The following is an 18,464-nucleotide window of genomic DNA, read 5'->3' as shown; positions in this document are numbered from 1 at the left end:
ACTATCCAAAATATACCTAGGTCCCAATTTCAAAGAGTAAGGAAAATTTGTTCTTCTGATAGTCAATACCAAAGACAAGCAGTGGATCTTAAGAATAGATTTCAAAACAGGGGATATGGCAACAGACAAATCCAACAAGCTTATAATGAAGCAACTACTATGGACAGGACAAAGTTATTAATGGATAGAGAACCTAGGGACAGTAGTCAATATGTAAGGTTTATAACAACATATGGAAGCAATACATTCCATATTAGAAATATATTGGCTCAACATTGGCATATATTGACATCTGATGGGTTTTTCAGTAGATTAGTGGATAAAGAATGTCACTATGCATATAGAAGAGGTAAAAATTTGGGTCAGTATTTTTCAAAATTTAAAAAAGGTGAAATAAACAAAGTTACCAAAACAGTCACTGTGGGGAGTACTTTTTGTGGTAATTGCAAATATTGCAAAGTTATGGCAAAAACCAAGTCTTTTACTTCAATTAACACAAAAAGAGTTTTTGACATACGCCACTTTATCACTTGTAATAGCACCTGGCTTATATATATGGCAGTGTGCAAATGTGGTGCTTTTTATGTGGGGCAAACTTCTTGTTCATTTAAACAAAGAATTGCCCTACATATAAGTGATATAAAATGTGAACGCACCAGGAGTGCTTTATACAAACATAAATTAACACACACAACAGCACATTTTATTTTCATAGGATTGGATATGGTAGATATACCCAACATTAGTGATTATAGGAGACATGTCCTATTGACACAGAAAGAGAGAAGGTGGATAGTGAACTTAGGGGCTTTGTTTAAGCCAGGATTAAATGACCATTGGTGATTAATCTGTAGAGTATATTGGAATCAAATCTTTATGTCTACATATACATTTTTATCTTCATTTGCCTATGGGTAATAGGTTAGTCATATGTTAAATCAATGGGTATATAGTAATAAATGAGTTACTTATAATTAGGTATTTGTGGTTATAAAAGTATCAGTACAGTTAGACATAAATTTACACTTAGGGATATACTTGGGTAGTAACATTATTTGAGGTTTATTAAGTTGGGGTTATTTTGACATAGCACTTGTAATTCTGTCACATATATACATGAATAAGTATCTGAAAAAATAGTAGCTGCACTTTTAAATGTCAGCAGCAACTATGGGATATAATCCGGGCCTTTGCGGTGATTCTACGCACACTGAGGACGCTGAGAGCGAAACCGGCCACCGGTCTGTGTATCTGTGGGCAGATTTTGCCAATAAACACAGTCGAACTTTCCTGCTGTTATGTTTTATTATTTTTTTCCTAAGTGCTGGAGCGTTTGTGGATTATATATATATATATATATATATATATATATATATATATATATATATATATATATATATATATATATATTTATTTATTATTTGTTGACCGGGCTAGTCCAGCTGGATAATTTCTATTTTCTGTCGAGGCCCGGGGAGAAAAGCTCCAGAGATTAAAATAAGGTTATAGAAATTAAACATTTACAATAAATGCCTGTGACACAGACAGTGAGCAACAATGCATACATATTAGTCTAGATCAAGTAATAAAAAACACATAGTGCTATCTACGTATTGAGAAAGGCATTAATTCTTTACAGTACAATTATGTGAGGATGGGATATTACATATTTTAAAATGTATATACATACTTGTAAAAGACATTGTTTGTACCTTTTTTTTTTTTTTTTTTTGAGAACAGTAGTAGCAGTACAGTCATTTGTGATCACAGAGAAAGACTGCAGTTTTGAATTAAGGAAATATGATAGTAGAAAGAAGAAAGTAGATTAGTCTGGATTGGTACAGGAGCAGAGCCAGAAGTTGTTCAGATGTAAAAGTATTTTTTTTTAAAAAGATGAAAGGAGGCTAGAGAGGTAATGTGTGAGGGGAGGTTATTCCATACTTTGCCTACTGTGTTGGAGAAAAGGCAGTTACCTGCTGAATTTGTAATTCTAGTTGTGTTGACTTGTAGCTTTTCGGCGGAGAGCAACTGTTTCAAGTTATTATAGGGGGTCAAGAGGTTACTAAGAGCAGGAGTCTTTGATGGTTGATATAGAATGTTATGTAGAGTTGTTGATATATAAGCTTGTTAGGAAGTTCCAACCAGTGTAAGTGTTTTAAGTTAAGGCAGTGGTGAGTTCTATACTGGGATGCTGTGGCAAAACGAGCTATATTGTGGTAGGATGTAGTCAGTTTCCTTAGGTTACTTTTAGAGAGATTAGTGTAAATAGAGGAAGCGTACAGTAGAGATAAGATGTGATTGTGCTAAGGTGGTCTGTGCTTCTGGTGTAAGGAAGGCTTTAATTCTGTACAGTGAACCAATCTTTTTATTAACTGCTTTTATGGTGTTATTGATGCGATAATCATAGTTAAGATTATTATCAGCAGTAACACCAAGCAGTTTGGTAGTAGAATCGGGGGAGATGAGGGAATTATCACTTGCAGTGACAGTGAAGTTTAGTTGAGAAGATTTGTGGGTAGGTGAGAATAGTAATAGTTTTGTTTTCTTGGGGTTGAGGAGAAGACATCTTTTTGAGAACCACTGTTCGACGGTTGAAAAGGTAGATTGTGTCAGTGACTGGAGTTCAGATTGAGTGGAAGCTGTGCAAATAATGGTAGAATCATCTGCATATTGTATACAGGTTGTGTTATGGATAGATGACTGGAGATCATTAATAAAGATAGAGAATAAGAGTGGGCCTAGTATAGATCCTTGAGGTACTCCTAAAGAGATAGGTAGTAGAGCAGATAGAGAATTTTTCCAGAGTACTGCTTGTTGTCGGTTTTCAAGATAGGATGAGAACCAGGATAAGGAAGAGGAATCCAAGGCAAGGGATTTTAATATGTGTAGAAGAAGTGTATGGTTGACCATGTCGAAGGCTTTTGGCAGGTCTAGGAAAAGAGAAGAGGTTAGTTTGTTGTTGTTGCGATTACAGTTGATGGTGTTGGTAAAAGAAAGTAGTGCAGTGGTAGTACTATGTGAAGGTCTAAATCCATGCTGAGTGTTAGCTAGTAGGTTGTTATGAAGGAGATGGTTAAGTAGTTGTTTGTGTATACATTTTTCCATGATTTTAGCTAGTGGAGATAATAGTGCTATAGGGCGAAAGTTAGAAAGGTCAGTGGATTTACCTCCTTTGTGTAAGGGTATGATGTGTGATATCTTCCGGATTGCTGGAAAAGTACTTTCTTTTATAGATCGGTTTATTAGGATAGAAACAGGGTAGGCAATAGCTTTAGTTGCTACTTGAAGGAATTCAGCAGGAAGCTTATCTGCTGAGGGGGTAGTGGGTTTAAGTTTTTGTAAAAGAGATTGTATGTAGGAGGTGGGTATGGGTTGAAGTTGAAGGGGAAGAAGGGAGTTGTTGATGTTACTTAAGAGGAGTTGGGAAGCATCAGGAGATAAGTGGTTAGCTAGACTTTGTATGGAAGTAGTACAGAAGGTATTGAAGTTATTGGCTATTAAAGAGGGATTATCAGGGTCTAAATTCTGTGGGTTTGGTGTAACTACTTTGCCTGGGGTAAGTAGATTATTGATGGTAGACCAGAACTTTTTTGGTTCTTTTTTGGTGGATTGCTGAAGTTCAAAGTAATATTTTTTTTTATCTGAAAGGATGGCTTTTTTGGTATTGTTTCTGAGCTCTCTAAAGGTTTGATGATCTGCTGGGTTTCTAGAGGAACGCCATTTTTTCCAAGATTTATTTCTGAGTATAATTTTTTGTTTAGTATTAGAGGTTAGCCAAGGCGCTGTTTTGGTCTTTGTTCTAATGGTACGACTTGGGGCATGTTGATTTAAGATTGCAAGGAATGCTGAGTTGAAATGTTCAACAGCATTGTTAAGTGAGAGGTGTTTTAGAGGGGTCCAGTTGCATTGTGAAAGTTCTGTTTGAAACTGTTCAGGATTAAATTGTTTTTTTGAATATAGTGTTCTGTGAGAGGTAGGTAAGTTTACATTTGTTTTAGCTCTAATGACATAGGTGAGGGAGTGATCGCTAAGATCATCAGGAAGGATGCCAGTTTGGTAGGTTTGTAGGGGGGAGTTTGTAAGAATCCAGTCTAAGGTGGTTTCTTTTTTACTCTTATTATTTATTCTAGTGGGACTATCAATTAGTTGTTTGAAACCATAAAGGTTTATATGGGAAGTAGGGTTAGTATTGTTACAAGATTTCCAATCAATGTTAAAGTCCCCAAGGAATAGTGTTTCTTGAGGGAGGTTATTGGAGAGTTGTTCAAGAAGTTGTTCTAAAGTGGGGATGTTATTTCCAGGGTGGAGGTATGCACAGATGATGTTTATTGCTTTAGTAGTGTTAATTTGAATTTTGGAGCAGATTATTTCAGCATTATTGTTTTGGGTAAGGGTAAGGTCAAGAAGAGTAAGCTTCAGGTTTGTTTTATATAGAATAGCTACTCCACCTCCTTTCCTGGAGGTGCGATCAAGTCTAACAATGTTATATCCAGGTGGGGTAATTTCAATGTCATTAATTGAAGGTTTTAGCCAAGTTTCTGATAAGCATAGAATATCAAATTTGTGTACTTCTAATAGGGCATGGAGTTGACTAATTTTGTTACAGATGCTACGTATATTGAGATGGGCCAAGGATAATAAGTTAGAGGGTGTAGTGGATGAAAGAGAGAAGGGTTTGATATGATTTGTGTGTGTTTTGGTAAGTAGTAGCTTGAGGGCCTGGGTTGGGGTGTATGTCACCATCTTGTAGTAGATGGAGTAGTGTAAAATAGTTTTCAAGTTTATGTTTTAGGAAGGTGTCAAATAATTTCTTTGTTTTAGTTCTTAGTAGTTTGCAGTGTAATAGTTTGTGGTATTTGGCAAGTAGGTAGATGGATTGTGAGGAGGTATGTAAGAGGGATGGAGGTGTGGATGTTGTTGGTGTACTGGTATGTTTTGGGGGAAGTGAGAGAGAAAAAGTAATGGAGTGTTCATAGGAGGTTAGGAAGTAGGTGGCAATGAGAAGGAATAATAGTAAGAAGGAGATAGGTAATTTCAGTTGTGACGGGAGGATAGTTGTAGTCATGATAATATAGTTGTAACTTTGAATGTGGTTTACTGGTGTTTTGTAGGTGGAAGTATTGTGGGAGGGTAGGGCAAGTGGTAGGGGCTGTGATATTTTAGGTGCGTTAGTGAGAGAGGGGTGGGGCTGGTTATAGTATGTAAGTAGGTGTGGCTAAGTGCAGGGTGGTACCCAATTAGCGAGGCTGTGAGTATGATTGGGAGGACGAAGTAAGAGGTGTGTCTAGAGGCAAGTTAAATGTAGGAGCCCTGGGGGTGGGTGGGAATTGGGGGAAGGGAGAGGATCGGAGTGAGCCCGCAGGGCGAACGGAGCGGGAAGAGCCAAAGCAGAGATGTTGAGAGGAAAACAATCAGTGAGGTGCTTATAGTGAAGGTAAGTAGTCCAAGGGGATGGAAGAATGCTTGGGTGTAAGTACTGAGTGAGGTAAGGTTGAGTTAAACAGAGAAAGGGGAAGGGAGGAAGTTGCAGAAAAGGCTAACAGATAGTGGGAAACATAGGAATTAATATGTTGAAAGAAAAGTTTGGAGGGCTAAGCAGTTCTAGTAGAAGGGAGCCACCTAGTGGACTCAGCAGGTAATTGCTACCAGGACTACCGACAGAGCTTGTAAATGTGGAATGGGGCAGGTAGTTGGAGTTACTAATGGTTGCTGGTGGTCGAGGGAAGGGAGAAGCTATGGATGGCTGCTGGCAGTTCTTACTTAGAGATTAGCAATACTTCAGGGTGAGAGAAGCATACAAATAGTGATAAAAACCTGGAAGAGTTTGTAGGACGTACTTTCTTGCGTCTTTTCAGGAGGAGGCTATACAAAAATATATAGGTTAGGTCCCTAGGTAGGGTAGGTGACAGGAGTCTTTGGTAGGCTAAACAAACCCAGACCTACAGGTGGTCAATAGGCAATAGAGCTGGGAAAGGAAGGGAGAAGAAAAGGATTAAGATATAGTGCAACAAAAACTGTAAGAAAGCAGAGAACATGCAACAGATAGCAATAATCCTGTAAAACATTCAGACATATAGCAATGTTCACAAGGTAATAGTGCAGGATAAGATCAGTTATAAATACATTAATGCATTGTAATCAGTAAATACAGCTATTTGTAATGAATAAATCTCAGCTAAACACTATATGGTACATAGAGGCAAGAGTATCTAAACCCTACCAACTAGTAATAATGAATACCCCAACCAGGTATTAAGTAATGAAGGACCAGGTACTTTGCTTTTTCCACTTACAATTTTCAATTACAATTGAAGTCAGACAGTCCTATACTAAGGAACTACATAAGCTAGGGGAATAACTGTAGGAGAATTCAGAAAGGGATAGAGAGGTAGGAATACAACCTCCTAGGTATTTAGTGTGCAAAACCCAGGTAAAAATAATGCACAGGTTAGCACAAGTTAGCTAAGTAAGGGTAGGAAAGGGGCTGTTAAAAAATAACGTCATGTACTGCAGCAGTTGGGACATAGAATATCAGAGCTTTAAGGTATAGATAACGTAGCGCGTATGTAATGTGTTAAACATTGGAAAGAGCTAAGGACAGTAAACAAGGCTAGTAAATAGACTGTTTACTGCACTCCCCACGTGCCACAGCTGCTAGGAATACTGGAAGGCTGAAATGAGTGAGTCAAAGGGAATACACGCTGTGTAGACAGAAAGCTGAAGAGGATAAGTGAGGCGAGACATTATGGGGTTAAGTGAAGAAACTTTGCGCGCGAGGAGGATGGTAGGGAAAGTAGATACGACAGGCTCCCTTTAGCAAGCGTGTCGGGCAGGTTTGTAAGAACACGCTACAATCCCAATCTGAGTCAGGGAGAGTTTGCGAGGGAATGCGCGACAATGACAATTTAGAAACTAGAGTAGGTAGGCTAATAAATCAAATAGAGGGAGTCGCCTTGCAATAGAGAAACTAGAGTAGGTAGGCTAATAAAACCAGTAGAGGGAAGCGCATTGCCAACAAATAAGACTAGTAGGAGTCCCTTGTAGGAGTGGGTAAGGAGCGCATATGGTAGCCTAGGTACCAGCACAGTGCATGCTCCGTACAGTTCAGTCGGCGTTTGTCGGATAGATCTGAATATAAAAACCCGCGACTATCCCAGTGTGAGTCAGGAGAGTTTGTTAGGGAACGTGCGACAATATCAAAGTGGAATTTAGAGTAGGTAGGCTACTAAAACCAACAGAGGGAAGCAATTTGTAGAAAGATAGGGCTAGTAGGAGTTCCTTGTAGGAGTGAGTGAAGAGCGTATATGGTAGCTTAAATACCAGCTCGGTGCAAGCTCCATGGAGCTCAGGGACTAGTTGGGCTGCGATGAGAGCTGTTTGTATGAGGGCATTAACTGGGGCCCTGGAACATTTACGATGCTAATGTGGCCATGAAAAGGAAGTAAAACAACAGAAATACCCCTTCCAACAGGTCAGGTTTACTAAATAGGCTAAGCTCTGTTCAACTGTTGTAAATACAAAACAAAGCGAGCTTACAGGCTTTAAGTTACTGTTTTACCAGCTATACTTTGGTCGCCAACCTGAGACAATCACCAGAATGCAATAAACATTTGAAACATATTTGCGTACCAGCCTTAGACTTTAGACTAGGTCGTTCAGAAACAACGACATCATAGACAACAAACAGAGTAAAGTACTGATATAAACAATAAATGGCGGTTAAATGAACAGCGTTGCAATCATTTAAGAAGTACGCCGAACTCAGTACAACAGGCGGTAGTGGTAACAACAATCAACTCACACGTTAAGTCTCCAGAGGCAGGAACACACAGCAGCCAGGGTGATCTAAGGGAAAAGAGTTGGCGCGGGGCCAAGCAGGTGTATTTATAGGTTCCGAAAGGAAGTTGGATAGGAGAGGGAAAAGGGGAGGGGCGGGGGGCAGGCAGATAGAAACGGAAAGAAGGTAGCTGTAACAGTGTAGAGGAAGGCAATACAAAATATGCCAGAAGGAGTAATAGGTGAGCTAATCAAAGGGTGTTAAGAGGTAAGAGAGGTAAGGGTAGGGAACAAGTGTGAAAAGTAGTAAGGAGATGGTGATAAGAATGAAGGAAGTGTAGTTTCCTATAACGCGGCTAGGAAAACAGAGTTAGAGCCAAAGCAGAGATGTTGAGAGGAAAACAATCAGTGAGGTGCTTATAGTGAAGGTAAGTAGTCCAAGGGGATGGAAGAATGCTTGGGTGTAAGTACTGAGTGAGGTAAGGTTGAGTTAAATAGAGAAAGGGGAAGGGAGGAAGTTGTAGAAAAGGCTAACAGATAGTGGGAAACATAGGAATTAATATGTTGAAAGAAAAGTTTGGAGGGATAAGCAGTTCTAGTAGAAGGGAGCCACCTAGTGGACTCAGCAGGTAATTGCTACCAGGACTACCGACAGAGCTTGTAAATGTGGAATGGGGCAGGTAGTTGAAGTTACTAATGGTTACATGGTATACATGGTTACAATGGTATACATATATACACACACACATTTATTATATAGATATATATATATATATATATATATATATATATATATATACACACACACACACACACACACACACACACACAGAGAGAGAGAGATATATGCGACATATACATATATATATATATATATATATATACATATACATATATATATATATATATATATATACAGTATGTGTATGTTTGACTGTACATGTGCGGATGTGTATGGGTGCACGTACGTGTGTGTATGGGTGCGTATGTCTGGGAATACAAACAGAATATAATTAACTATAGATATATAGTGTGTGCAAATGTGTGTGGGTGGGTGTGAGCGTACATCTACCTGTTTGTGTGTGTGTGTATTATGCATCTCTAATTATGTACATACAATGTATATCTACATACAGAATAGTTGTGTAAAATATTACCATAACCATATATGTCCTTTTCTTCCACGTTGCAGTTATCTGTACTCTTGGGTTTCCTCCAGTTGCTACCCGAATGTCCAGGCAGTATTCACAAGTTTCAGTCACTGCCACTGACATGGCTAGAGATACATGGGCCATAAAATGACATCTGCATGCATCAGACCTCAGAACTGAGCACCCCAGTGAGACCCCAGTCCCAAGCCAAGCTGTGCAAGTTCATTGCCATCCAAGAAGAGCAAAAAAGTGAACAGGGAGAGAAGGAATACTGCATCATGGAAGAGGAGGACATCTATGGTTATGGTAAGATTTTACACAACTATTCTATTCCCATGCTGCAGTATTCTGTACTCTTGGGTGAGTGCCAAAGCTCACCGAGTTAGAGGGTGGTGGCTGGGAAGAATTCTCCATAAATCCATGGAGGATTGCCCTAGCAATTCCAGCCCTGGATCTAGGAATGTGATCCAACTTGTAACGCTTGGTAAATGTGTGGAGAGATGTCCATGTTGCCGACTCTAAAACGGTGGCAGTGCCTAATCCTTTAAAGAAGGCTCCTGAAGAAGCCACGGCCCTAGTGGAGTTTGCTTCAATCTTAGACCCCAAAGATTTCCCATGGTGTGCATAGCAAAAGATAACTGCTGCTGAAATACAGGCAGAAATTGTCTGTTTAGTTGCAGCTTTCCCCAGAGCCCCAGGGTGGAAGTAGACAAATAACTGGTCAGATTTTCTGATAGATTTCATCTGTTCTAAGTAGACCCTGAGCTGTCTGTGCACATCAAGAGTCCAAGACTCTCTCACTGTCACTCTGAGGGTGGGCAAACAAGGTGGGGAGGTGAATAGCTTGGTTTAAAGAAAGCTAATTGACTTACCTTGGGCATGAAGGAAGGATTTGTCCTAAGGGTTACCCTGTCTTTGTGGAAGATGAGGAAAGGGGGAATGGCTATGAGAGCTTGCAACTCAGACACTCTCCTGGCCGACGTCAAAGCTGCTAGGAGTACTGTTTTCCACGTGCAATGTTTCAGGGAAGCCTTGGAGGCCGGTTCAAAAGGGGGGGGGGTGTGAGCTTCTCCAAGACATAATTCAGGTCCCAGGGAGGCTGAACAGGTTTCCTGGGGGGGGGGGCTGAGGTGCAGCAGTCCCTTTAGAACAACTCTGCTGGCAATCTGGAAGCCAAAGGGGGTTCTAGAGGCAGACAGGTTGAAATTACAGCCATTACCCTGTTGGCAGAAGTTCATACTGGTAGGACAGTACCAGAGGGACATCCCCCTGTCTGAAGACACCAGATGGAGAATCTTTTCCATTTTGATATACAAGATCTGCTAGTATTAGATTACCTGACCTCCTTGCAGGACTGTGAGCACCTCCTCATTATATAAAAGTGTCTGTAAGGGATTAGAATTCTATCACCCACAGGGTGAGGTGTACAGATTGCCAGTGTGGATGTATTAGAGATCTCTTGTCCTAAGGTCCACTCTGTGGGGTAACTAATGGTGATTGCCCTTGGCTAAATGCAGGAGGGGGAACCTGTGCTGTCTTGGCCAAGATTTTTGGTCTGTCCTCCTGAATTTTCAGAAGGACATTTTGAAGAAGTGGGATGGGGGGAATGCATAAAGAAACATCCCTTTCCAGAAAATTGAAAAGGTGTCAGTTGCCCTTGTCAGAGTGGTGGGCAGCCTGATGAAAAAGGCTGGAAGTTGTTGGTTCATTGGGGAGGCAAACAGATCTATTTGAGTTGTACCCCATCTTTACACTATGTCCAAGAACACATCCCTGTGGAGCATCCAATTTGTGGGACTGTGACATGGATCTGCTTAAGGTGTCTGAGAATTATGTTCCAAAAGGACCTACACTGCTTGGAAGTATGACTCCCTGTTTTATGGCCAGCTCCCACAATAGAAGAGCTACCCTACATAGCAAACATGATTTTGTTCCACCTGCTTGTTGACAGTATTGTCTGTGAACTGTTTCAGTGGGCCTTGTTTCAGTGAAGGCTGAAAGGCCTTCAGGACCAAAAGTATTACTCTTATCTCTCAGACATTGACATGCTCCTGTTTGGAGGAATCTGACCAAATACCCTGGACCCTTACTGAGCCGATGGTTGCTCCCCATCCCAGGTCTGAGGCATCTGTGTACATCTATACCGGCAGAGGTACTTGAAGAGGTAGGCCTAGGTTGTTGGTCACCTGATTCAGCCACCATTGAACGTCTTCTTTGAGGCAAGGTAAAGGAGGGGCTTTTGAAATCCAGAAGATGAGAGTGCTGAGTCCATATGGATCTTTGGTACCACTGTAGCTTTCTCATGTGAAGTCTTGCCAATGGCAGCATGGGAATGGTCGAGGCCTGAGGTACTGCCTGGAAGTCAATTTTGTGGCCTGAAGACAGCGAGCAAGTCCTGCCTCAAGTTTTCCACCTTTTGGGGAGGTAGGAAAGCCTTCATGACATCCATCCAGATTCTATACCCCAAGATGACAAGGTCTTGGGGGGGGGGGTCAGGTTGGACTTGGGGTAATTTATCTTGAATCTCAGCGCCTGCAGGAGGGAGAAAGACGTCTGAAGATGGAGTAGGAGGGATTCTTTGCAATCTGCCTGAATATAAGCAGGGAGTCTAAATATGGGAAAATTTTAATCCCTTAGGTCCTGCATAAGGCCATCACTGGTGCCAGACACCTGGTGAAGACCCTCTGTGCTGCAGAAAGATCGAACGACAAGGCCAAGAATTGATAATGTGAGGAGGCCACAAAGAATGGCAGGTATCACCTGAAACTGGGTCTGATGGGGATGTGAAGGTAGGCATCCTTTATGTCCAGGGTGGCCATGGACCCCTGAGGTAAGATCAGAGGGAAAAGTGTTTGCGGCAAGTTTAGCATCTGAAAGGTGGGCATTTGCAGGAAGAAATTTAGGTAGCAGAGCTATAGGATTGGTCTCCATCTTTCCTTGGGACTAGGAAGAGCCTGGAACAGAATCCGTTTCACTTTTTCTGAAGGCGAGACAGGTTGAATAGTACCTTTTGCAATGAGGGTGTCTAGAACTGGTTGAAAAAGAGGCAACTTTTTTGGAGGGGCTGGGGAATACCTCTCCAAGATGGGGGTAGTGATCCAGGACATGAAACAGCCTTCTTCTACTATGGATAGGACCCGGTTGTCTGTAGTGATGTTTTTCCACAAAGGGAAACAGTGAGAACCTTAGTGACAGGGGAATGGAAAGGGGCTGGGGGGTGGGGAGGGGAGTTTTCAAGAGTGGCTGATAGTTACAGACTACCTGTCCTGTCTTGAAATTGAGGCTTCTGGGTGCAAGTCTATGCAGGCCTGAAGGGAGTAGCTTGCTTCCTGTCAGCTTTCCTAGGCCTAGAAGGAGGGGTGTTGGCTAAATGCTTCCTGATGAACTGAGTTATGGGTGGGTAATTCCCATGGAATTTGGGTATAGGAGACCCGAACATGTGCTTAAGGTCCTGTAGTTCCTTCCCTTTTTGTTGCAGAGTTTTGAATAAATCTGCTGCTTTAGTCCCAAAAAGAGCAAAGTTCGCTAAAGGTGCATCTAAAAGTTTGACACGGATGTTATCTGGTAGGGGCTGTAACCATAGCCAGGAATATCTAAAGACAGAAGCTGATGCAGCTGACCTTGCTGAGGCTTCAGCAGCATCGTAGCTGCACTTAAGAGTGCCTAGTGACCCGAGAGGTCATGGAAATAAGACTAGACAGTTGAGCTTTGGCAAGATAGTCTGAAATATCAAACAACTGTTCGCTGGCTTTTTCCAAAAGGGCTAGGGCATACTTGGACATATGGATCTGATAATTTACTGTCCTGAAAGCTAGGGTGGAAGATGTGTAGACCTTCTTCCCCAGGCATTCCACGGCCTTGCCATCTTTGCCAGTAGGCAAGAGGGAAGAGGATGGAAGTAGTTTGGAAGCCTTGTCCGCTGAAACAGAGACAGTACCAGGGTCAGCAGCAAGGCACTTAACCAAAAATTCGGCCACTTCAGAGACTTTATATACTCTGTCAGGCCTGCGCGGTGCCAGGGGCTAAGAGTCTGGATTGAGAGATGCTACACTGAATGCATCAAGAAAGGCTAACAGTACTGGGGGTATATCTGAAAGGACAGAGGAGTCCATCTGAAGGAGTTCGTAGTATCATTTCTGGACTTTTATCACCTCAGGAGAGTCCCATTTAAAATGCTCCCTCATCTTAGCAATGGTCTCCCCAAAGGTGAGATCCTCAGCTGGGGAGTCTGCTTCAGCAGATTCTTCCTCTGGGGAGGCATAATCAAGAGGGGAGGGTAATTGAGAGATATAGGAAAGTGAATCCTCTGAGGAAGACAGAAGTCCTCCAATTCCACCTGAGAGGTGTCCATCACCATCATAGGGGGGAGCCACTGGGGAGTGTAAGGGAGTAGCAGGCCTTAAGGCCATGAAGGCATTGAATAAACTCTGCAAGAAGGACTGCCAATCAGGCTGGCTTTCTGTAGGGGGAGAAGTAGGGGGAGAAGTATGCTCTCTCCCCTTTTTCAGAGAAGGCCTAGTGGGCGTCTGGGACAGGGTAGGCCTGGAGTCGATTAGTAGTGCGGTAGGGGTGGGATCCGTCTGGGCAGCTGGGTACAAGCAGAGGTTCACCCTCACCATCAGGAGACATCTGCGAGAGCTCTGAGGACATGCCTTCCGCACCAGGTTCTGCGGCTTCCAAATCAATACCTGCGCTACTCGTTCATCCAGGTCATCTGCCACAGGAGGGATTGTCAGGTGGCGGAGGTGCAGCTACAACTTCAGACCTATAAGTTACGGCTTTTTTCTTGGGCAACTCAATAGGCTAACCAGACATACGCAAGGCTAAGCAGTTTAATCACCAATTCTCTAGATATATGTTCAACGTGTGCAATCTGCTACACAAGGTTTTTGGGACTAAAGCCTGGCAGATGGGGCAGGCCTTATGGTCATGTGTAGGCCCTACACAAAAGAGGCAGAGCCTGTGGGCATCTTTATGGGGAAATCTGATGGCTGCACCACACTTGCACTTACCCTTCCTGGATAACATGAACCCACAGAAGCATACAGTGACCCAAAAACAAAACATTCCCAACGGGGTACTTATCTTAATATTCTTGAACCGACGGCTGGTATGGCAGGAAAAGCTGACATTCGACTGGCAGCGGCGATGTTCTGAGGTCTGGTGTGTGGAGATATCACTTTTATGGCCCACATACCTCTAACCATGTCAGACGTCCCATGCAAGCTTTTAAATACTGGCCAGATGTTCGGGTAGCAAGAGGAGAAAACCCAAGAGTACAAAATACTGCAGCATAGGAATAGGTTCATTGAATGATACTAGGCTACTGGCCCGGAGCCCTTATAAGCCTAGCCAAGAATTTCGCCCATGTTCCCTCAAAGTCAGCAGCAGTTTCCCCTTTCCAGCAGGGACACACGTGGGACACCAGGAGTGTATTTTCTGTTTCCTATCCAGTCGTCCAGGTTCCTCTTAAAGAGGGCTAGAGAGGTACTCTGCTTGACATGGAGAGGGAGTCTATTCCATAGATGGGGAAGTCTTTGGGACACAAGTCTATCCCCTCCAACAAGTTCTATTAATGTCACAGACCAGGTTAAGGCCTTGCTTGCGGGTTGCGCGAGTAGAGTCTGATATGCAGCAACTCCAAGGCTGGATCTGAGATGGCCTTATATGCCGGACACAGGTCGGCCCTGAGAAATCTGTACAAGATGGAGCAGCGGGACAAGGCTTTTAGCCTATCTGTATAGGATAGGTGTTTGAGACCGCAGATTTCCTGGTCAGGAACCTCTGTGGTCTCTCCAGCTGCTACATGTGCTTGGTAAGTTTCATGCCTAAGTGGGCACTGTACTCGATAACGGGTCTGATAAGGGAGGAGTACAGGAATATTATGCCCTTCTTGTTCCTGGAAGAAATATCCTTACTTATGAGGTGAACCATGTAGAAAGCCTTCCGTACAACTGAGGCAGCGTGGTGGTCAAAAGTCAGGATGCTATCCACCTGAGTGCCAAATTCCCTCACGACTGATTGCGTGCTTAGTACATTGTTATTAATGTGATAATTATTGGGGATGCCATTTTACCCAAAGGAAATAATGATGCATTTCTTGCATTCAGTTTGAGGCCATGCTTCTGGCCCCAGTCATTAGTTTGGGTAAGGTCCTCTTGGAGGATGTTCTCATTACAATGGGAATTTAAGATGGCACTCAGCCGGCAATCATCTGCAAACTTGGTCAGCCACAGACCACTGTTTTTTGGCTTGCACCTCAGAAAGTGTATCCCAAACAGTACAGGCATCAAGACAGATCCTTGGGTTACACAGCTTGTTACGGGTTTACTACTAGAGGTGGCTTCCCCTATTTTGACGGAGTGGGTTCCATCAATGAGGCAGTTAGCTACCCATCTGGTAGCATATGGGTTTATATCTAGCTGGGTGAGTTTACCTATTATGCCTAAGTGGGGAATAGTGTCAAAGGCTTTGGTTAGATCAAGGTAGGTGATGTGCACAGTCTTCCCCTCGTCCATGACTTTGGTGACTGTTTCGAAAAAGTCAACCAAGTTTAACAGGCATTATCTCCCTTTCACAAAACCAAACTGTGTGTGTGTGTGTGTGTGTGGGGGTCAAGCGTTTGGAGGATGCCAATGTCTAGCGTTTGGAGGATGCCAATGTCTTTGTTCATAAGGTCCATGATCATGCATTCCATGGCCTTGCAGATCAGGCTAGTTAGGCTGATGGGCCTATAATTGCCGGGTCACTGGATGGTCCACCTTTGTGTAGAGGGATGACAGTGGCTGTCTTCCATTCTGTTGGGACAAAGCCAGTGATCAGTCTTTGGTTAAATATGGTGCCTAATGGAGCTCAGAGTTCATGTAGGATACAATCAGGGATGTTATTGGGTCCCATGGAGACTATTTTTCGTCTCTGAGAGGGCATTAAAAACCTGCTCCCTGGTGATGAGGGGATAGGTGCTGGGGATGTCCTGGTTTAATGATGGGGAGGGGGGGTGAAGTATTCACTATGTGGTGTTACTGACCACCAGTTCAGAGCAGATTTGGGTGTTACCTTTGAGATTGCGGACACATTTGAAGAATGCCTTGTGACTGTCCTTAGTGGATGTGGCCAATTTGGACTCGAAGTTAGCCTTAGAGGATTTCAACAGTGACCTTATTTTCCTGTTCAAAGGAGAGACTGCTTCCAACTTTGCACCTGCTCCTTCTTGGTCCTGGACAGAAATATTTTTCCTTTTACTATAGAGTTTGCTTACTGCTACTGTCCACCAGACATGTTTACTCTTCCTTGAGGAAGATGATTTGGTCCTTTCAGGTACTGCTGAGTCCATACATCTATGCAGGGACTCAGTTTTTTGGTGTAGGCTTGGACATTAGTGCTAGTTCCAATTGAAGGGACATTTGCCGTGAAGCTGCTTATACCTGCTCTGGGGAGACTGTAGTCAGCTTTGGAAGAAGTTTTTTTGTTTGACCCTGACAAGGAGGGGGGGGGGGGTGTCAGGGGAGACTGCTTTATGGTTGGATCTTACAAAGGAGGATGACACTGTAGTGGTGCTACAGTGGCTACTCAGGTTGGTTACGACCAGGTCCAGGATATTTTCACCTCTCGTAGGGGTGTCGACCAGCTGATCCAATGCTTTGGTAAAGATGAAGTCGATGAATCTCGGGGCATTCATGTTTGGGCAAAAAAAGGTCTTCCACTCTATGGTTGGGTAGTTAAAGTCACGCAGGATCAGGATAGAGGTTTGAATCTTGATGGATTCAAGTAAGTCCAGATAGGTGGAGTTGGAGTCCTGAGTCATGGTTGGGGGGGGGGGCTGTAGCCCCCTATGATTTGAATAGGTGTTTTGTCAACAGTTAACTGCACTTGGAGTGCATCCGGTGCATCATACCATCTGACCAGCCTGGACGTGTGTACATCTTTGACAAATATTGCAACTCCACCTCATTTGGCTTTGTAGCCCTCCATTTAGGGTCTGAAAGCATGGCAGTATGACTAACCTATTAAGGCTGGGGTGCTCTCCACAGCTTTGAACCAGGTTTCAGTGACTGCACAAATGTCAGCATCCCCCAGGGCAAGGAATGCTTGAAATGAGTGCAGTTTCATGCCAAGACTCCTAGAATAGAAGAACATATATATGTATATATAATATATATAAATAAATCTATATATATAAATATATATATATATATATATATATATATATATATATATATATATATATATATATATATCTCCATATACACACACAGATGTATATATTATATATAGATGTATCTGCAGACAGACATCCAGATCTGCAGATAGACATCCAGATCTATCTATCTGCAGACAGACATCCAGATCTATCTGCAGACAGACATCCAGATCTATCTGCAGACAGACATCCAGATCTATCTGCAGACAGACATCCAGATCTATCTGCAGACAGACATCCAGATCTATCTGCAGACAGACATCAGATCTATCTGCAGACAGACATCCAGATCTATCTGCAGACAGACATCCAGATCTATCTGCAGACAGACATCCAGATCTATCTGCAGACAGACATCCAGATCTATCTGCAGACAGACATCCAGATCTATCTGCAGACAGACATCCAGATCTATCTGCAGACAGACATCCAGATCTATCTGCAGACAGACATCCAGATCTATCTGCAGACAGACATCCAGATCTATCTGCAGACAGACATCCAGATCTATCTGCAGACAGACATCCAGATCTATCTGCAGACAGACATCCAGATCTATCTGCAGACAGACATCCAGATCTATCTGCAGACAGACATCCAGATCTATCTATTGACAGATAGACAGACATACAGATCTATCTATTGACAGATAGATAGATAGATATATCTATCTACAGATATAGAAATATCTATCTACAGATAGATTATCTCCACAGCCCCTTTTTTCTTCCCATTAACCACATGGAGGCATTGTGACACTTGCGCAGAGCCAAGGTTCACATTGACGAGTGGTTAGTGCGCCAATGTTGTTCTTCCATAACACACACACATCTACACAACTATGGCAAATTAAGAATGTCCAATCCACCTACTGCACGTCGTTGGAGTGAGAGGAAACCACAGCACCTGGAGAAAATCCATGCGAGCACAGGGAAGACATGCAGACTCCACAAAGAATACACCTCACCCACCTGAGAATCAAACTGGAGAACTTCCAGGAGAGTGAGAGTGCACAAGCGTGAGCTTACGTGTGTGTATCTATGTATGTATTTTAACACTTGCTTGTTTACTTCAGTAATATGCAACTAAAAAGGCTAATTAGGTCAAGCAAAACCAACTGAGGTTAAGCTAGCCTCATAGGTGAAAGATAACCAGAACGCCTTTTACAGCTATGTCAGAAACCTCAAGGGCAGCACAAAGCAATGGTGCTGAACTGATTGTTAATGGTACCACATTCACAGACCCTGGCAATATAGCAAACCTTTCAGCAAACAAATTCAATTCCAACATTACCCCCCCCCCCCCCGTCACCCCCAACCATCCCACCAAAAAAACCC

General features: G+C 42.8%; 1 protein-coding gene across 1 annotated transcript in view; it reads right to left on the bottom strand.

Moving 5' to 3' along the window:
* The window catches only part of TSPAN6 (tetraspanin 6), a gene marked incomplete in the record, with an annotated part of 833,747 nt that overhangs the window by 225,611 nt on the left and 589,672 nt on the right, over positions 1-18,464 (bottom strand).

The sequence above is a fragment of the Protopterus annectens genome, chromosome 15.part0 (assembly GCF_019279795.1).
Source record: "Protopterus annectens isolate FY-2018-M chromosome 15.part0, PAN1.0, whole genome shotgun sequence".
Classification (NCBI taxonomy): Eukaryota; Metazoa; Chordata; order Ceratodontiformes; family Protopteridae; genus Protopterus; species Protopterus annectens.
The sequence above is the reverse complement of the archived record's forward strand: the minus strand, read 5'-3'. Positions and strand labels throughout refer to the sequence as shown.